Raw genomic sequence first — 21,881 nt, forward strand, 5'->3', positions numbered from 1 at the left:
GCACACTCTCATGTCAGGGCCTTTGCACCTGCCAGTCTCACTGCCTGAAACATATTTCCACAGACTCTTTGGTTATGTTCCCAAACAGGCCATTTCTGAAAACAGAGAACACACACCCTTACCTGTGCTTTATTTTGATTACCATCACCTTAGCATTTAGCCTTCTCCAAAATGTATTTGCTGTCATCATTTATCTGTCTCTCTCCCCCAGAACTAGAATGCAAACTCCATGAGAGAAGGGAGTTTTGTCCATTTTTTGTTCTACTGTGTACACGGTGCCTACAACAGTCTCTTGGCAAGTAAAGCAGTGCTTGATAAAGATCATCGAAAGAAATAAATGGGGATTGAATTGAATTGGCTGATGAAAGATTCTGAATAGAACATTGTGATAAAATTGCTTTCACTGGAGCTGCTATAGATGCTTGCCTGCTGGGGAACTTTTCATTTCCTTACCCAGCTGACTGCTGGGCTATTAGGTGAAGTGCATCCCCAGGAGCCCAAGTGGGCGGAGGGGAAGCTGATTATAACTTGCAGTTGACTCCTGGGGACACTCTCCCTGAGGATGAAGCATTTCAACTGGTAGCTAAACTAATCCATTAATAGCTTCTTTGTTATAATGCTTTTAGTCAGGGAAAAAAAATACAGAAGTTAGTACATAGCCTAAGTGAAAAGAAATTTTATTTTATATATGTGTGTTTGTGTTTATACACATGCAGATCAATATATTGAATTTAGTATGTGATGCACCAGTGAAGACAGCATGAAATCCTCAATAAATTCTTATTTCCTGTAAGTACAAAATGACTGTCCGTCATGATACAAGATGTTAACATACTTGTTCTCTTAAGGGTTGTTACCATGTAATTGGTTACTAGCTGGATGCTATTGTCAGCATTATCTGCCATCAACTTAGTGAAGGGAAGAATTCATAGTTTTGAGTTCACACATGGTATGCTTCACGCCATCAGAACCACTGCAACATGCTCTGGAATATATCTGAGATATCTGCTCTCCAATTCCCTGGAACTTCACTGTTTCTCAACGAGACTTGCTAAGCTGTTACTTTCTTCTCCCCAAATATAAAAGAGAGTCACATTGCCTTTTGCCCTTTTTTTTCTTTTGGCCTAATGATCAATTTTAAATGCTCCGTAATTCCTTGATGCCCTTTTAATTAGAATCTACTCTCAGATATCAATTTCTGTTCCAATTATTCTGTGGTTATGTGCAATAGAAATGACTTTTCTGGTTAACATAATTAAAGAAATTTAGAGATATACTCTACTTCATATACCTGTGAATCAAAAGAACTAACCAATGAATTCACAGAATTCTGAAACTTAATAATAAATTACTGTTTCAAGACATTCAATTTTGAGGTAGCTTGTTACAGAGTATCAAATAACCAAAGCATTTTCCATAAATAAAAATAATAGAAGAGAGGTGAGCAACTGGCCGAGTGGTTAATTTGTACATTAAGATGCCTAGGTCCCATCTCAGAGTCTCTGAGTTCAATCCCCAATTCTTAACTCCAGGCTCTTGCAAATGCATACCCTGAGAGATAGCAATGGTAGAAGAAGTACAAATCCCTGCCGCCTATGTGGGAGACTGGGATTGAGTTTTTGGCTGCTGATATCAGCCCTGCCCAGGGCTTATTTAATAAGCAAATGAATGTAAACTCTCCCCTCCTCCGCCCCCACCTCTCAAGTAAATACTTCTTAACAAAAAATTTTAACAATGGGATAAAGGTACAAGCAAAATTAAATACATGTATCAAAATGGATATTCAATATATAATTTCATACACATATGTGTAATGTGAAAAACTAAGATGGATCCAAAAGTTTTCATTTCCATGCTTTAGCACAAGTTACACAACATTAGTTCCATACTGTATTCACAATCCCTGCTTGTCAGCCTACATCTCAGCCAGCTGGACTTTTTCTTCCATGGAGTAATCCCAACCTCCATTTCGTTGGGTTTCTGTCTGTCAAGGGTTCTTGTAGTCTTCCATTAAGCTTTATTACTGGTTATGTCATTCTTAGGAAGTGTCCCAAAGGACCACTGTGTTCCAGATATATTCTTTCCTCGCTCAGTTTTGTAGCAGTATTCCTATTTCCTTTGAATAATCAGGATCAATTACCCTAACCAAATAGTAACTCCCTTTGGGGCCCATTAATCCAGACATGTGAGGAGTACAAAGTGATCAGGTGACAGTTTCATCTTCCAGTCCAATGGCACCTTTGTTTCTTCCAATGGAGAAAATGTTAATTCTTTGGGTAGAGAGATCTCTAAATCAACAGAGCCAAAATGGAACACAAAGCAAGCATTTTGCAACTGGGCTATAAGATGCAATATTTAAAAGTAGCACTGACACTTCCCCTTTAGTTCCTAGACCTATGGATTCTAACTGTAGGAGAATAAGTAGTTACTAGTTACCCCCCTGCTCCTTACTCTGACTTGCTTGCTTTGTTTCCCAGCTGGCTCAGTAACTGAGTCTGAGTAGCCTGTTTGAGCTCTCTAGAAGTGCAGCTGTTTTTGGATAATGAGGCAGAAATTTCTCTGTGTGTAAGCCCATTCCTTGATTCTTTCCTAGCCAATGTTTTGGTTAGGATTTTCCAGAGAAGTAACTCAGGTGTTTGGTAGGTATAGATAGAAGAAGGAGCAAAGGGAGGAAGGGAGGATGAGGGAGGGAGAGGGGAAGGAAAGAAGGGAGGAAGGAAGAAAAGGAAAAGGGAAGAGATTTCTTAGGGAAATTGGTTGATGAGATTGTAAAGACCATCTATGGACTATAGACCGTGTTTAGCGTGGCTCAGTCCCAGTCAGAAGGTCTCAGAACCACAGAAGCTGGTTATATAAATTTGAGTCCAAGGCCAGTTCCTGAGAACCGTTTTCTTCATTGGTTAAGTGCCACTCTATGATCTCTGCCAGTGTAGGATATGACAGTCTCCATTGAAACAAAGGCAGGCATTTCAGACTCTGAATCCCTCATTCATTTCCCAATCTCCATTTCTTTGTATAATTTTCCATGCCACGATGAAAAGAATTTTCTTGAAACCTTCACAAGTAATTTAACAGAGATCAGTTTAACCTATACTAATTCAGCAACCCAGTCAATCTCAGCCATGTGAGACTACACAAAGATTATTTTAAGGTAGTCATAGGAATTCCATGATTCTCCAACCATGCCTTCAGGCAAACCATTGACAACTCCAAGACTTCCGTTTTATTTGTTTGTGCACAATTAGAAAAACTCAGGCAGGGGGCCAGCATGGTGGCATAGTAAGCTAATCCTGTGCACGTGGCATCAACACTCCATATGGGCACCAGTTCGTGTGTCAGCTGCTCCACTTCCATTCCAACTCCTTGCGATGGCCTGGGAAGTAGCAGAGGATGGCACAAAGCCTTGAGCCCCTGCACTCACGTAGGCGATTCAGAGGAAGTTCCTGGTTCCCGGCTTCAGCTCAGTACAGCTGTGGTTATAATGGCCATTTAGGGAGTGAACTATCAGATAGACATCTCTCCATAAATCCTCCTTTCAAAAAAATGTTGAAGAAGTAAAAGATAAAGGGCTAGCCAGTCAGATTTACCATCTGTATAACCTTCCTTATGCTATCTACTGGTCTCTCCCCGTAGTTTCTTTGGTCGCCAAGGCATTGTCTTCATTGCACACTTCACTCCAGGTCACCACAGATGCCAGCTGAAGTGATCATTTATTGTTGTGTACCTGCTTTGTCAGCCACCTATCCTTTGATGTTAAACAGATTGTCGCAGCTTTCAGCTAAGCCAAGGCAGATACTCAATCCCTTTGCTGTTGCCTACCATCACAGCTACTATTGGGCATGGTGATTTGTTTTAGCCAACAGACTCTATCCTATCATATTTTAATGAAAAAGATTTATTATAGAATCTGGTCTTAGAAATTACAGGCAATTGTATGTCATCATGCAGCCAGGAGAAATTCCCAGTCTCCCCCTGGAGGGTCACGGTGGAAACTCCATTGCCACCAGTATATATTGCAGACATAGGTGAGTCTAGGGACAAGGCAGTGGGAAGGAACTCCACCACATTTCACCCAGAAAGACTCAGATGATTCTGCCACATGACAAACATAGCTATTTTTCACTTCTGTCATGTAAGTCCTGTTTGGGTGACTCTGCTTGGCTAGACTTTTGTTTTCTTAGTTTTATATCTTCTCTTCTATGGGAAAACAGGCCTAAAAGAGTGGATGGTGAAATACCCAATCTCAATGAAATAATCAAGAACAGGTGTTGCCCAATAAATATAGTTTTTTTTTTTTTACCTATGAGTTTCTCCCATAGAAACATGGAAGAGTGTTTACTACATGTGCTTTTGTAGCAGCAAAAACTCTGAAACCACTCTTCTTCAAGAACCTCTACCATGTCAGAGACAGCGGTTCTACCTCCAGCCATGTGGTGCAGTTACTAGGCAACAGAACCTATTCCAGCTCTAACCAAAAACCACTTGCACTGATCTTAAGAGAAACATCATAATCCAAAACGTTAAGCAGAACCTTTCTCATCATGTAGTCAATCCATAGAAACTAAAGCCTTAAGTTCTAAGTTGGCCAATAATATAATATTTTTAATCTGAAAACAAAGTTGAAGGCAACACTAAGGACTTGGTTAAATTAAGTATGAACTGTGCACATCTCTGAATATCTTCAAGCTGAGTGTGCATGCGAGTCTCAGTGAGAGCTAGCTATAGTCTCATTACTCTCGATGTAGAAAAGAATACGATGGTTTGAAGGAGTTTCCCCAGGATGCTGTTGACATAAAATCAAGATACAGAAAGGATATATGCGTTATCTTGGTTTTACCTTCAAAAACTAACAGGGTTCGGAGTTTGGCCTACAGCAAAATGTGTTGGAGTAGCTGGGTTTGCGTGTTGGCTCTGTTTTGGATTCTAGCTTCCTGCTAATGTGTACCCTGGAAGGCAGCAATGATGGCTCAAGTCCCGGATCCCTGCTCGGCCCAGTCCTGACTGGGTAGGCATTTGGAGGATGAATCAACAGATAATAGCTCTCAATCTCCCCCCTCCCAGTCTCTCTCTCTTTCTCGCCATTTTCAAAATAAGTTCATGTTGTGCTCGCTTGGCAGCACATATACTAAAATTGGAACGACACAGAGAAGATTACCATGGCCCCTGCGCAAGGATGATACGCAAAATAAGTTGATGTCTCTTTCTCTCTTCATTCTCAAAATAAATAGAAATAAAAAATCTCAAAACTAAGAGAAAATCACATACATAATGCTTATGTATGTATGATTATAGCAATATATTAAAATGAGAGAAAAATACTATGTTTAGAATCTTCATGGTTATCTGAGGAAACACAGGTAGGTACAAATGTGAGGGAAAGGAAGAGTACAGCAAGAGGACAAGGAAAAGAAAGACCACATTTGAAAGTCACATGATCAACTATGAAGGCACAATGGCAGCTGTCGCAGAGCTTTTTTTTTTTTTAAGATTTATTTATTTTTATTGGAAAGGCAGATATACAGAGAGGAGGAGAGATAGGGAGGAAGATCTTCCGTCTGATGGTTCACTCCCCAAATGAGCAAAATGGCCAGAGCTGAGTCAATCCGAAGCCAGGAGCCAGGAACTCCTCAGGGTCTTCCACACGGGTGCAGGGTCCCAAGGACCTGGGCCGTCTTCGACCGCTTTTCCAGGCCACAAGCAGGGAGCTGGATTGGAAGTGGAGCTGCCAGAATTAGAACCGGCAACCAAATGAGATCCTGGCATGTGCAAGGCAAGGACTTTAACCACTACGCTATCGCTGCAAAGCTTTTAAATCCCCGTTATCCTCCACACAAAAACAACAGAACGTCTACATTGCAAATAGGTACAATGGGAAATAAATGCAATGAGAATTCCAGATTCAGCAAACAAAAATACAGGGTGTTCATTAACTTTGAATTTTGGATAAGAAATGATTAACTTTTAAAATGCAAATGTTTCCCCAGTATTATGTAGACATAGAAAGGCTGGATCTACATTAGGGAGAGGAATGGAACCAGAAAAATCCCAGAAAGCAAGCTCACCTTACTCTTGAACACTTCACAAAATCAACAGAAGAGGGAGCTCTGTCAAATCAGAGAAGCCTCCATGAACTGCCTTTCTTTTGTAAAGTCCAGGAAGGCTAATTTGACACAAAAATAAAGATTGAACTATATCAAGGTCAAACGCCATATGAAATTATTCTAAGAATGATAGATGGTAAGGAACAGATTTTACACTCCACCCCTGCCACAGAAACTAAAATAAGAATGTGCCAAGAAAATACGCACCTAGTATTTTAAGATGAGCTGAAAGATGTTAAACAAGAGCAACATAAGGCCCGGCACAATGGCTCAATGGCCAAATCATCCCCTTGCAAGTGCTAGGATCCTGTATGGATGCCAGTTCCTGTCCTGGCTGATCCACTTTCAATCCAGCTCCCTGCTTTTGGCCTGGGAAAGCAGTCAAGGACAGCCCAAAGCCTTGGGACCCTGCACCCACATGGGAGACCCAAAAGAGGCTCCTGGCTCCTGGCTTTGGATTGGCTCAGCTCTGGTGTTGCTGCCGCTTGGGGAGTGAACCAGCACATAGAAGATCTTGGACTCTTTATCTCTCCTTCTTTCTGTAAATCTGGTGTGCCTTTCCAATAAGAACAATTAAATCTAAAACCAAACAAAAGAAAACAAGCTGGAATTAGGATGACTCTGAAATTAGGTGGCAGAACTCAAGAAGGAATGACAATCAGAAGGGAAGAAAAATCATTTCACAAATGAATAAAGTAAGGAAGAAAATCAGAGCGAGTAAATGCAACAGACTAGCAGAAAGAAAATTTCTAGAATGTGGAAAAGAAGAGAGGATTTTTACAATAATAAAAGAGGGGCCCGGCACACCTCGCACGCCCCGGGATCCCATATGGGCGCCGGTTCTAATCCCGGCAGCCCCGCTTCCCTTCCAGCTCCCTGCCTGTGGCCCGGGAAAGCAGTTGAGGACGGCCCAAGGCTTTGGGACCCTGCACCCGCGTGGGAGACCCGGAAGAGGCTCCTGGCTTCGGATTGGCTCAGCTCTATCGGTTGCGGCCGCCTGGGGAGTGAATCATCGGACGGAAGACCTTCCTCTCTGTCTCTCCTCTCTGTATATCCATCCGCCTTTCCAATAAAAATAAAATAAATCTTTTTTTACAAAAGTGATTTGAATCTGTATATAACAGAGCATACCACATAGCTATGACAAGTGGTTCAGAACAAGCAGTACCATATCATAGTCTCAAAGTTACTGGGTTTCAAGGAAAAGGAAAAAGAGCATGTGAATTTTAAAGGGAAATTGGCTGTCATCAACATTTGTGGCAATGCTTTATGCCAACAAAAAAAGGGAAGGAGTCGTATATTTAAGACAATCAAAGAAAGTGTGAAACAAGGTTTGTATATGCAACAAAAATTATTTTCAAATATAAGGGACATTGTTACCAACATATGAACTCTGGAGAATATTATTTTTATCAGTTTTTGCTGAAAAAAAAATCTGTGAGAAAAAGAGCTTCTAGAAAACCACACTAACTAGAGAATGAACATTGATGTCAACACAGGTTGTGGATGTTCAATGTGTAATTACCTGTAACCATCAATAATGCGCGTGTAAGAATCTAACAGTGTTACATAGGATGGCAATGCGTTCTAACAATATAAATATGGCACAACTTTTTAACTTTTTTACTTTTTAAAAAACAGCTTTATTGAGAGACAATTCACATGCCATATGGTTTACCCATTTAGAGCACATAATTCCGTGGCTTTCAGGGTATTTACAGAGTTTTTCAGCCTTCTGCACAACCCAGTTTAGAACATTTTCATTACCCCAGAAAGAAATCCCATAACTGTTAGCTGTCACCCCCTGCACTGGACAACGGCTGATGGAGTTTGTGGCTATAGGTCTGCTCACGCTGGGCACTTCATTACGAAGGGAGTGGTACATTGCGTGAGCCTTTGTGTCCAGCTTAATTGTTTCAGAGTTCATCCATGTTGCCAGCACAGATCAGCGTTTTGTGTCCTTTTCATATTCTAACACATGGATTGACTCTGTTTTATTTATTCTTTCATTGATGTCTGGGTTTTCCTAGCTTTTGACTATTATGAATAATGTTTCTGTAACTATTTGGATGCAAGCTTTTGCATGGACCTATTTTCGTTTATCTTTTGTAGGTGTCTGGGAGTGGGATTGTTGGATCATATGTGAATTATAAGTTTTGCCCTTTTTTTTTTTAAAGAAAAGGTGTATTTATTTGAAAGGCAGAGTTACAGAGCAAGGGTAAGAGACACAAAATGGCCTTTCATCTGCTGGTTCATTCCCCAAAGGGCTGCCATGACCACAGCTGGACCAGGGCATGACAAGGGTGTGGCCAGAGCTGGACCAGGCTGAAGTCAGGAACCAAGAAATTCTTTCGTAACTTCCAAATGAATGCAGTAGTGGAAACATTTAGCCGGTCTTCCATTGCCTTCCCAGGTGCATTAGCTGGGAGCAGGAGCAGAAGTGGAACAACAGAGACAGGCCTGTGCTCAGATGGGATTACAGCACTGTAGGTGGTAGCCTTAGTGGCTGTGCCACAGTGCCAACCCCAAGTTCCTTTTTGAGGAACTACCACACTATCTTTTGAAGCATCTGTATCACATTATATGAAATTATGTCATATACATTATATTACATATATTAAATATTATTATTACATTTAGCGGAATCATTCCATATCCTTTTTAATAATAATCATAGTGTGAAGCAGTATTTCAATGTAGTTTTCATTTGCATTTCTCTAATGACTAATGATGTTGAGTAATTTTTCATGTGATTATTGTTCTTTTGCACATTTTCTTTGGAGAAATATCTATTCAGAACCTGCACCCACTTTATTTTTTAAAGTTTTTTTTTTCAAATATTGACTTATTTGAAGACTTATTTTTATTGGAAAGGTAAATCAGATTTACAGAGAGAAGGAGAGACAAAGAAAAAGACATTCCATCTGCTGTGTCCCTCCCCAAATGGCCACAATGGCTGAAGCTAAGCTGATATAAAGCCAGGAGCCAGGAGCCTCCTCCAGGTTTCCCACGCAGGTCAGGATCCCAAGACTATGGGCCACCCTTGATTGCTTTCCCAGGCTACAAGCAGGGAGATGGATGGGAAGTGGAGCAGCCAGGACACGAATCAGCATTCATCTAGGATCCTGACGCTTACAAGGGGAGGATTATCTAATTGGGCCATTGTGCCAGGCACAAAATTTTGTATCTAAACAGAAGTGTGTCTTGGGCAGCAATAAGATAAAAGGAGCCCTACCTCAAAGCAGGGGTAAAAGGTTTATATGTTAAGCTAGACAAAATGGCCTGTGCCCGATGTGACTAGAACTGGATTTTCTCAAGAAATATTAACATTTGAGGCATCAGTTAACATTCCTAGCATCAGTTCCTGTCAAGAAACACTTGGCAGACGATCTTGACAACCTTGTTTATCCCATAGGGCTTGGGATGACTGCCAGGGTCATCCAGAGGACAAAAGAATGGTAACATGAGTGCGGCTAAGTCAAGTTGAACTGCTGCTTTTATCCTTCTGTCTTGATCTGTTCAAGCTGTTGTAACAAAATACCAGAAGTTAAGTAGCTTATAAATAGCAGATTTTTATCTTACAATTTAGGAGGTTGGGTGTTAACTAACATGGTTGCGTTCCTGTGAGGTCTACCTCCTGATTTCCAGAACAACCCTTTGTCTTTGTGTCTGCTCAGCTTCTGTTACAGCAGCATTGATCTCCTTCAAAAGGGACTCCACCCTCATGACCTAATCAACCCCAAATCCCCATCTCCAATAATATCACCTTAGGGGTTAGCATTTCAATATATGGATTTGAGACATAAACATTCAGATTGTAGCATCTGCCTTTTCTGTATAAACTTTACCTCAGAATAACAAATACAAGATGGCAAAAAGTATATTTTTATGAAAGGAATCCAACTAATATCTGAAAAAAAAATTGTACCAGAATGTCAACATTTGACAGCCCCACAGGGCAATGTAGATATAAGAAGTATGCATCTGGGAATGTGTGCTTCCTACAGCCACACAATAACTACAGTTTTTTTCGAACAGTTCAAATCTGTGTCTAATCGAGCCTCTGAATTATCTATTTGCTAGAAGTACAGGGAATACACCAAGAGTATTCAAATAACAAAATCCAGGTTGTATCACAAGACCTACAAGCAAAAGTGAAAAAAGGAGAGATGCTTAAAAGAAAGTTTTTAATGGGGAAGGGTAAATTACAGTGTTTACTAAAGCAGATTTGAATAATAAACTGGAACAAGAGAATTGCATGGAAATGATCATTGGGAAAGTCAAGATAGTGGTTACTTATGGGAAAATGAGAGATTGCAATTGGAAAGAACTTCCATAATAGCTGGCAAGGTTCTGACTTTTTGATCTAGATAATGTTCATCTTAAAATAACAGATTAAGCCATGCGTTTGATCTTTGTGTTTTATTTTATTTTACAGTAATTTTAACCAGCATGTAAAAGCAACAGCATAGCAGTCATTCAGCAGCAGGGCTGTTGGTTCTACTCTTCACTCAGCTCCAAGTTCAGCTGCTGAACCAGAAGGTTAGCGCTCTGGACCATAGAGGACTAACACTTACCTGGTGAAAACAGTTTAGCTATTCCAAGTTTAGGTTAGACAAGTTGATTTTCGAAGCTCTTACATGTTTCACAGCAAGATGTTCTAAGTAAAAAGAAATAAAATTGTATTATATTATAGCCATGTAATTGTATGAAACACTGTAATAGTTAGATATATGATATGATCACACATATGCAGCCAATTGAAAAGTTTGTGTGAGTATGTATGCCACTCAGGATGCCTACGGTTCAATGGAGAAGCTGTACAGAGAGATAGTACAATATTGCTGTATTCACAGACACCACAGTGAGAAGTCGTAATCACCCTCTTCTGTAGAATGAAAGGAGTGTGCTTGCTTCTGGAGTCCAATGAGAGCTGAAGCCTGCCACAGAGGACATATCTTTTCATATTGGACCCATTTGTTTGTATGGCAGAATAGATGAACATACTACAGTGTATTAATCTGTCTCAGTTGATGGTCATTGGGTTATTTTCAGACTTTTGTTCTTAAATATAAGGTTGCAGGGGCTGGAGCAGTGGTTTGATTGGCTAATCCTCAGCCTGCAGGTGTTGGCATCCAATATAGTTGCTAGTTCATGTCCCAGCTGCTCCAGTTCATATCCAGCTTCCTGCTTATGGCCTGTGAAAGCAGCAGAAGATGGTCCAAGTTCTTGAGTCCCTACACCCACATGGGAGACCAAGGAGAAGCTCCTGACTCCTGGCTTCAGCTCAGCTTAGCTCTAGCTGTTATGGTCATTTGGGGAGTGAACCAGAGAATGGAAGATTTTTTTTCTCTCAGTCTCTCCTTCTCTCTGTAAATCTGACTTTCCCTGCATACATGCATACATACATATATAAAATAATGTTGCAGGGCAGGTGTTTGGCCTAGTAGTCAAGACACAGGTAATGCCTAGTTACCTGCTACTGCTGCCCCTGTGGGATGGGCAGAGGTGATGACTCCAGCAACTAGATTCTGCCATTGACATGGGAAATGTGAAATGAGTTCCTGGCTTCCAGTTTTGGCCTGACTCTACCCCAGCTGTTAAAAGAATTTGAGGAGTAAACCAGCAAATTTATGTGCTTGTTTTTAACTCTCTCAAAAATTTTTAAAATTTTAAATAATATTTTATACAATATGATATAATATATAATATTTAAATAATATTTTAAATATCAATTATTTTTAAATAATAAGATGTATAAGGATATTCTTAAAATTCTCAAGAATTCAAAAATTCTTAAAATTTTTGTTTATTTGAAAGGCAGAGAGATAGACAGAGGTCTTTTATCTGCTGGTTCTTCACTCCCCAAATGCTTTCAATAGCCAAGGCTGGGCCAGTCTGAAAGCAGGAGCCAGAACTCAATCTGGGTCTCCCACAGGGGTGGGAAGGACAGAAGTATCTAAATTATCCTCTGTTCACTCACATAATGTACATTCCAGGAGTCTGGAATTTGTAAGTAGCCCTGACATTTAAATCCAGGAACCATAATACGGATTATGGACTCACAAGCAGCAAATTGAAGTGCCAAATACCTACCTCAAGAATACTCTTGTGGGGCCAGCACCATGGGATACTATGCTGGACCTCTGCCTACAATGCTGGCATCCCATATGGATTCCAGTTCGAATCCCAGCTGCTCCACTTCCAAGCTAGCCTCTACTATTATACCTGGGAGAGCAGCACAGGATAACCCAAGTACATAGGCCCCTGCACCCATGTGGGAGACCTGGAGGAAGCTCCTGACTCCTGGCTTCAGACTATTGAAGATTGCAGCAAGTTGAATATTTTTCTCTGTTTAGGGGAGGGGTGGAGGGAATCCCAGTACCTACAACTGTGTCACATATTACAATGTAATAAAAAAAAAAAAGTAAAAAAAAAATTTTTTTTCTCTATCCTTCTCTCCCTGTAATTGCTTTTCAAATGAAAGTAAGTAAATATATATATATATATATTTTTAAATAAAAAGGAAAGAAAATTCTTGTGAGGCCTGCATTATGGTACATAATGATAAGCCAATGTCTCCAATGCTGGTGTTCCATATGAGCAGGGATTTAAGTTCCAGCTGCTCCATTTCCAACTCTGCTCCCTGATGAACTGGGAAAGTGGTAGGAGATGGTCAAGTATATGGGCCCCTAACATCCGCATAGAATTCCAGGCTGCTAGCTTTGGCCTAGGCTAGCCCTGATTACTGAGGAGTAAATCACGAAATAAAAGATCTCTCTCTCTCTCTCCCTCGCCCTCACCTTCTCTTCTTTCTCTTCCTCTTCTTGTCCCTTTCTGTTTCTACTTTTTAAATAAATAAATATTTTGGGCCTGGCATGATAACCTAGTGGCTAAATGTTTGCTTTGCAAGTGCTGGGATCTCATTTAGTCACTGGTTCGTGTTCCGGCTGCTCTACTTCCCTTCTAGCTCCCTGCCTGTGGCCTGGGAAAGCAATGGAGGATGGCCTGAAACCTTGGGATGCTGCATCCATGTGGGAGAGCTAGAAGAAGCTGCTGGCTGCTGGCTTCGGTTCGGCTCAGTTCTGGCCCTTGGGACCACTTGGGGAGTGAACCAATTCATGGAACATCTTTCTCTCTGGATCTCCTTCTTTCTATGTATCTGCCTTTCCAATAAATAAAAATATAGATCTTTAAAAATTAAAATATTAATTTAAAAGAATTTTCTTGTACATGCCTATTGATGTACACTTTTCTGTTGGATATATACATAGGAATAGCATTTCTAGGTCATTGAAAATGAATTTTCAATGTGTACTACCAAATTCTTTTTTGAAGAGTGTGATCCAGTTTACATTCATCCAGTGTTAATGGTTTGTAAAAATTCTCTTCCTCTCTATTTTTACAACACTTGCTGAAGAAGAAAAACAAGGTAAAGGGAACATAGAAGACAGTAAGTAGCCCCTCAGTGGTAAAGGAAGCCTTAGAGAGCAGCAGAAAACACATTCCTTGCAGTGAATTGCAGTGAACAGTGTTGGGTCAGTTGTATATATCCATCTCACATCATACCCCAAAATCAGTTCCAAGTAGATTATAGCTATAAATGTGAAAATAAAACAATATATTCAGAGGAAAACATAGGACATTAGAAGGGATTTTCAAAAAGTTCCTGGGAAATGTGTGTTATGAAAAAACTATGTATGCCTTTTAAAAAATTTTACAGCAAAATAAACTTGTTTTCTAATTTCATCTTCCAGGAACTTTTTTTAACATCCTCAAATAGTCAAACCCTTGAGATAAACAATAAATTCTATCTTAGTAAAGTTTTTTTTTTTTTTAATTTAAAAGGTACAGTTACAGAGAGAACGAGAGACACATAGATATTACTCTGTCATTGATTGAGTGAAAGGAGCCATGTACAAATTCTATGTATGTAGAATCCATGTATATAAATTGGGAAAACAAGCAACAATAACCTATGGTACTTGAAACCAGAAAAGTGATTAAAATTGTGAAAGAGAGGGCAGGCGGGATGGTTTAGCAGATTAAACCATTGCTGGACACATCAAAGTTCCACCTTTTTGTCTAACCCAGTTTTCCAATAATGTGCACCCTGGGAATGAACAGATAGCGGTCCAAGCACTTGGGTCCCTGAAACCTGTGTGGGACATCCAAGTGGAGTTCCTGGCTATTCATCTTGGCCTGGCACAGCCCTGGCTATTAAAAGCTTTTCGGGAGTAAACCAGTGGACCAAAGATAGCTCTCTCCCATGTCTCTCTCCCACTTTCTCTTTCTTATTCTGCTTTTCAAATAAGAAAGAACAGGGAAGCAAGGTGACTGGGAGGGTCACAAGAAGGCTGAGAGGCACCAGCATGAATGCATTTAATTTTTGAGGATTTCTCAAGCAATGCATTTATGATTTCTACATTTTTATGTGTAATATATTCAAGTCTTATTAACCTAATATGTACATAGAAGAATATTTGCTGTTGTGTCATATATAATGTCATTGTATTCATCAGTTGTGGTGTTAAATAGATATAACTATGAAATGAAATACTTTCCGTAAATAGTAAATAATGCCTATGGGAGCAGGTATTTAGCTTAGCAGTTAAGACATGTTAGGATCTCTGCATCCCACATAAGAGAGCCCAGGTCTAAGACCCAGCTCTAGCTTCTAAGCCTAGCTTTCTGCTCATGCAGTCCCAGACAGACAGTGATGACAGCTCAGGTAGTTGGATTCTTCCTGCTCCTGGGGGAAGAACTGTGTAAACTGAGTTCTCATCTACCAACTTTGACCTCAGCCAGCATAATTATTGAAGATAATATAATGGACGAGAGAGTCTTTGCTCTCTTTTTCATGGCCTCTCAAATAAATAAACATTTTAAAATTATTTATCTATTTTTCTGGAAGGTAAAGCAACATAGAGACAATATCTTCCATTTGCTTGTTCACTCCCAAAAAGGTTACAACAGCCAGGGAGGGTAAGGCAGACGTCAAGAATCAGAAATGCCATCCTGGTTTCCCACATGGACGACAAGGCCCCAAGAACTTGGGACATCTTTTACTACCTTCCCAGGTGAGCGAGCAGGAAGCTGGATTAAAGACAAAAGAGCTGGGATTCAAACTGACATCCTGGTGTGGGATGCCAGTGTCACAAGCAACGACTTAGTGTGCTGCAACGTAATGCCAGTCCCAAACATTATTTTAAAATATGCTTATGCAAAACTTCATAATATTTTCTGAAGTGGAAAAAGCAGGTTAAAAAATACTATATTCAATGCAAGCCCATTTGTTAAAAATAAATATATATGGTCTGTGTTTTTGGAATGTGTGTGTTTAAATAAATTAAATGAAAGGATTCACTACAAAAGTTAATAATGGTTGTCTTTGAGTAATGTGATTACAAGGTTGTTGGGTTTTTTCCTCTTCTGAATTCTTTGATTTTTTTCCGCAATAAATATGTTCAACTTATGTAAAAAGTGTTTAAAAAAAGAAAATCTATTCAGAGCTTTGCTGGCATTCCATTAAATATTCTTTTATATGTTCTCTGATTCCATCAAAGTAACCTTTAATTCTCCCCATGAATCTGAATCAAGCAGAATGGCAAAATCAATCCACTGTGTAAAGCAGTAAGCTGGAAATGTGCAATGCCTTTAGTTCCAAGCTTTCCTGTTGTGTGATCTTGTTTCTCTCATCCGACCTCTCTGTGCCCAATAGACCCTTCCTGATGTCTTGCCAAAACTGGGGTTTAAGATCATTCTGCTTTCTGTATATTCTCTTAGTGTCTAAATTGCTTTTTTCTGTTTATAAAAACAGCCATGAAATCTTCAAACACAAAGAAGACAAAGGAGAAGTGATGTTCATTATTAACCTGGTTATGAAGTGTCCACTTTTGTTTGTTAAATGATTTATTTATTTTTATTGGAAAGGCAGATTTACAGAGAAAAGGAGAGACTGAGAGAAAGATCTTCCATCTGCTGGTTCACACCCCAAATGGCCCCAACAGCTGAGGCTGAGCCAATCTGAAGCCATGAACCAGGAACCTCTTCTGGGTCTCCCACCCTGGTGCAGCATCCCAAGGCTTTGGGCTGCCCTGTATTGCTTTTACAGACCACAAGCAGGAGCTGGATGGGAAGTGGAGCAGCCAGAGCATGAACCTGCATCCAAATAGGATCCAGAGTTTACAGGTGCTAAGCTGGTTCAGATGGAGGGTACAGAGACTAGGACAATGTGGTATCATAGAAACTGAGACACAGAAGAATTTGAAGGAGGAATAAAGTGAGAGGTGTCATGTAAGAGAAGGAAAGAGAGCAGCTAGTAACAGGGGCCTTTGGAAACATGAAGAGGATGAACAGCTGTGTGAAGAGTGATGACTGTGTCCTGGAGGAGTAGGAAACAGGAGGAGAGAGCATTAATTGAAGCCTCAGTCTCCACTTGGGCACTCTACTCCTGGTTCTGCATACAGTCCTTTGGGATGTAAGCAGCTGGGACTATGAGTTCATCCCAGTTCCAGACACTACATAAGAGAGACCAGGAAACCACTCTCTCAAGGAACTAGGGTTCAATGAAACAGAAATTGTGCTCTGGAAGAACCATGTGTCAAGTGAGAAGAGGACAAGTTTGAGGGCAACTCCTGAAGCAACACAAAAACATCTCCAAGATATTGAAGAAAGAATCTCAGCCTGTCAACACATCCTTTGCCCAACACAGACTTGCAAAGAGCAAACAGCTGACCTACTGGGAAACGGAAAATAAAGTTTATTTCAGAGAGCCGCTCATCAGTCTTGTTTACCAAGACTCTAGCTTGGCTGCTGGTTCTTGCTTACCAAGACAAACCTCATAAATAAAAGAAACAAAGGGGATCCCATGAACAATTGGAAACTTTTTTTAACCAAGAGATGATAATGAAAAAACATTGTGAAGAGTTTCAACTTGCAAAAGGTGAACCCTTTGCTTCCCACTCACTGGTCTTCGCCTCCTCAGGGGGAGAAGAGAAAAGAGCTGAGAACCCATCATCACTTGGGGACAAGGGAAAACAGGTCGAACAGGGTAAAGGTTCAGGTCTTCATGTGGCAAAGTTACTGATTTCTCACCTCAGCTGTGTTGGACTGGGTCTAAGAAGCTGAAATAGCCAATAGAATTTGTCTCAGAAGATAGGATTCAGAGAAATCATTTGTCATAGAAAGAGATTAAAAAAAAATTCCTATGTTTTCTTCATTTACTCCAGGGCTTCCCAAACAAGATGTTTCTACCTGAAGAATCTTACCTCTCAGGGTGACTGAAAGACATCTCATTGTTCATGTTTGTTTAGTTTCAGGAGGAAACAAACGGCCTCCAATTCAATTCCAAATGATGACTGGGCTAATGAGGGAGCAAGCTGTGTCACCTTTCCCAATAAGGAGATAGCATGTCAAGCATTGCATGTAATAAATGGGTATAAACTGTGTGGGTGATAGAGTTTGGAAAGAACACAAAGCAGAGGCTGGTGCAATAGCTCCTTTGGCTAATTCTCTACCTGCAAGTGCCAGTATCCCATATGGGCACAGTTCATGTCCTAGCTGCTCCATTTCCCATCCTGCTCCTTGCTTATGGTGTCGGAAAACAATATAGGATGAACCAAGGACTTGGGTCCTTGCACCTGCATGGGAGACCAGAGGAAACTCCTAGTTTCAGATTGACACAGCTGTGGTATTTGGGGAGTAATCCAGTGGGTGGAAGATCTCTCTTTCAGTCTCTCCTTCTCTCTGTAAGATCTGCCTTTTTAATAAAAATAAATAAATCTTCCCCATATTGTTACAATAGTATAGTCCTTCATAAAGAGTTTCAATTCCGTAAGTCTGTTATTTAAGCGTGCCCCAACATTGCTGGCACAGACAATGTCGGACAGTCCAGCATCACATTATCTAGATATGCCCAACAGTTTCAATGGGATTCCATCTTTGATTTGAAAGTAGGGATGCATGTGGCATTGTGCCTTCACATCTGGATATGGTAGTCTCTATTACTCCATCACTATACATTCCAATTTGTATGATGGTTTCCTTATATTAGAGAGAACATACAGTATTTGTCTTTTTGGGATTGACTTATTTCACTGAGCATAATGCTCTGTAGTTGGGACCATCTAGTTGCAAATGGTATAATTCCATTCTTTTTAACGGCTGAACAATTGGAAACTTCATTCAACTGGAAATTTCATTCTTTTTAATTCTTTTTTAATGGAAATTGTGGGGAGGGATCCCAGACTGTACAGAATTGCATCATAAAATTCAAAATTTAAAATAAAAATTTTTAAATAAATAAATAAATCTCAAGAGAAATAGAGAGAGAAGAGAAAGAAAAAAAAGGACAAAAAGCAGCAGTCAAATCTCCAGCTTGCTTCTCCTATCATCTGCAACAGAAAGCACTACAGAAATCAGTGAGCACTAGAATATATTACAGATGCTGGGTCCTGAATGGTCTTTCTTGCATCATAATCTTACAGCTGGGATTTACCTTTTTCTTAAGATTTATTTATTTTACTTGAAAGATGGAGTTACAGAGTGAGGGAGAGACAGTTCTTCCATCCATTTGTTCACTCCACAAATGGCCACAACATCTGGAACTGGAACTGGAGTCAGGCCAATCCAAAGCCAGGAGCCAGAAGCTTCATTCAGGTCTCTGTTGTAGATATAGTGAGCCAAGTCTTTAGGTTATTTTCAGCTGCTATGGGAGCAAACTTGCTTGGAAAATGATTCTTCTTTATTATCTTATTTTTATCGGAAAGACAGATTCATGGAGAGAAGGAGAGGCATAGATTCTCCATCCACTGGTTCACTCCCCAAATGGCTGCGATAGCCAGAGCTGAACTGAGCTGATCTGAAGCAGAAGCCAGGAGCTGAATGGGAAGTAGAGCAGCCTGGACATGAACCAGTGCCCACATGGGATTCTGGCGGATGAAAGGTGAGAATTAGCCATTGTACTGGGTCTGGAAATAACTCTTTTTTAAAAATATATTATTTTTATTGGAAATTCAGAGCTGATCCAAAGTCAGGAGCTTCTTCTGGGTCTGCCACATGGGTGCAGGATCCCAAGGTTTTGGGTCATCCTCTACTGCTCTCCCAGGCCACAAGCAGGGAGTTGGATGGGAAGTGGAACATCCGGGGTATGAACTGGTGCCCTTATGAGATCCTGGCAAATGCAACGTGAGGACTTAAGTTAAGGTTGGGATCTGTAGGTAAAGTTCTTTGGTGGGACAATTGGCAAGAGAGATCAGTGAAAGGAAAAGCATAAAACAGATGTCGGATTTTATTCAGTAGGAAGTAAATAATGGCTTGATGATACTGATTTTACTGAAATAGAGAGGGCAAAGGACTGATTCAGATGTGGCCATGATGGACTTATCAGAACTGTGTCCAGTGCTTTTCAGTGCCTGTGGGTGTGACAGGATTGAGGTCAAATCTACCTTTGGAAATGGCTTAACTCAACCTTAAAAAAAAAAAAAAAACACTTAGCAGTTTATACTATTCATAAGCAAGATTTTATATAACTTCATGCATTCTAGGGCAATCAAAACAGTTTTGATTCTAACAAGTCATATATTATCAATTGAAGAGTAGAACAGTCTTAGGCTGATGAGCAGAGAAATGCCCAATAACTTAGCAAGTGAGGAATAACTGAACTCTACATCCTACCTGGTGAAGTCTAGGAAAAGCCAAGTCGGGATAACTCACTCTTCAAATGTTCTTTGCATGAGCAGACACCATAACACACTGTTTTTCAGTAAGCACCTCACAGCCAGCATTAGCTTAGAGTCTGTCTTTGGCTGAGCTGCACATGAAGTAGCTGGCACGTGCTTAGAAGCCATATTGATGAAAAGGCAGAGTTCCCTTTGCCCAGGAGAATCCCAGCGAAGGCCAAGAAATGCTCTTGCACTAAAAGGGAGAAGGAAACTGGGGTCAACCTAGGATATGGCAGATTCCTGGCTCCTTCCTCATCCTCAGTCCCTAGCACATACTCCTGAAAGGAAGACAGTGAGGCAACTGTGCTATTTAAACTGTTTTTTTTTTTTCTTTCCAGTTCTCATCTCTTTCCCAGACTGTAGAACCAAATTTAAATTAGTTAAAAACATGAATGATGTGATTCTACTATTTTAGGAAAAAGAGAACGGGTGAGCTTAAATAATTGGAGGCTGTGGTCTGGGTGAGTCACACACAAGCTTGAGCTTTTAAAGGTTCAGATGATTGAGAAGTCCAAAGGACCAGAGTCTGAATAGCTGATATTGTCAGTCCATGTGCTGCCTCCTCAACGTTCAGTTTCAAGCATCTATTATGCTGACCATCAGTTTGCTAATTCGAGTACTGTGATATGAAACAATTTTTAGGATCTGTTGGGACGGCCGATCTAGTGACATTGCCACTCATACTTTGCTTCCTCTTGTCTTATTTCCTAACCTCTGTAGGCAGATGTGCCTACAACCATTGCTTTGCTGTCTCCTTCTCTACTGAACCACTTTTATTGGCTTACAAGCATGTCATAGGAGCTACCATTTTCCAAAACCCTTCCTAGTCCCTATATCTTCCTCCAAATGCTATCCCATTGCTCTTTCTGTCTTCACAGTAAAGCTCCATTTGCCTCCAATCATTCTTCCTGGGCCCTCACCTCCTTTTCCCTCCTCATCTTTTTCACATCTTACTCTTACTTCATTTCTGAAGTGCACTAAAAACGGATTCTATCAAGGTCAATAGTTATCTCCCTGTGACCGAATCTAGTAGTGGTCCCTTCCGTCTCTTCCTCTTCGTCAGCTTCTTAGCAGATTGTTGTTCCATCTTTCATCAGCTTCAAAATGTTGGAGGAGTCTCATGCTCAAACTGAACCCTCTCCCTGTCTCTTCATTTTCTCTATAGAAAGTTCACCCACTTTAAATGCCATCCTCTGATGACTCCCCAGATCATATCCCAATTCTGTCTTTCCCTTGAGTTCCAGGATTACATACCTAATTGCCTGCTTGACATCTCACTCAGATAGCAGATAGGAAGCTAAAATTTAATTCAGCTTAAACAGAATTTTGTATTTTATACCATGTCTCCAATCTGTTTCTTCCATGTTTTCTGTTTCCAGGCTATTGGAATCCAGATTGTATTAGTTTTATATTGTCACATAACAAATTGCCATAAATCTAGTAGCTTAAAACAACACATGTTCAATACCACAAATTCAGTAGCTCAGAACCCTGGGCCTGGCTTAGCTGGGTTCTTTGCTGCAGGGTCCCACCAGGCTTCAATCCAGGTGGCAGTGGAGGCTGCAGTCTCATTAGAGGGGTTGGCTGGGGAAGGATGTATCATCAAGCTCCCTTAGGTTGTTGAAATAATTCATTTCCTTGCAGCTGTGGGACTCTTAGCTGGAGGCTTACCCTCAGCTCCAAGAAGCTGCCAAAAGTTCCTTGCAACATGAACTTCTCCCACGCAGCTGCCTATTTGGTGGCAACTTACTTCTTCAAATCCAGTGGTTGGGGGTCTCTGATGTAAGCTGGCTAATAAGAAGGAATGCAGTATAAAATAACATAATCACAGGTATAATATGCCATCACCTTTGCTTGTTTTGTACGTTAGAATCAAGTCACAGGGGCCTGGTGCAATGGTTCAATGGCTAAATCCTTATCTTGCAAGTGCCAGGATCCCATGAGGGTACCAGTTCTTGTCCTAGCTGCTCCACTTCCCTTCGTGCTCCCTGTTTATGGCCTGGGAAAGCAGAGGAGGATGGCTCAAAGCCTTGGGACACTGCATCCATGTGGGAGA

The 21,881-nt window shown here is 40.5% G+C and overlaps 1 non-coding gene and 1 pseudogene across 1 annotated transcript; both read left to right on the forward strand.

Moving 5' to 3' along the window:
- The first annotated feature begins 5,102 nt into the window (after window positions 1-5,102).
- Window positions 5,103-5,208, forward strand: LOC121165439. The gene has a single exon (XR_005885233.1). It is a non-coding gene; the product is annotated as a U6 spliceosomal RNA (small nuclear RNA).
- An 11,235-nt stretch (window positions 5,209-16,443) lies between these two features.
- LOC121164635 lies at window positions 16,444-17,599 on the forward strand (annotated as a pseudogene).
- Window positions 17,600-21,881: the final 4,282 nt, after the last annotated feature.

Source organism: Ochotona curzoniae, unplaced genomic scaffold (assembly GCF_017591425.1).
Source record: "Ochotona curzoniae isolate NIBS_2020 unplaced genomic scaffold, NIBS_Ocur_1.0 contig_883, whole genome shotgun sequence".
Lineage (NCBI taxonomy): Eukaryota > Metazoa > Chordata > Mammalia > Lagomorpha > Ochotonidae > Ochotona > Ochotona curzoniae.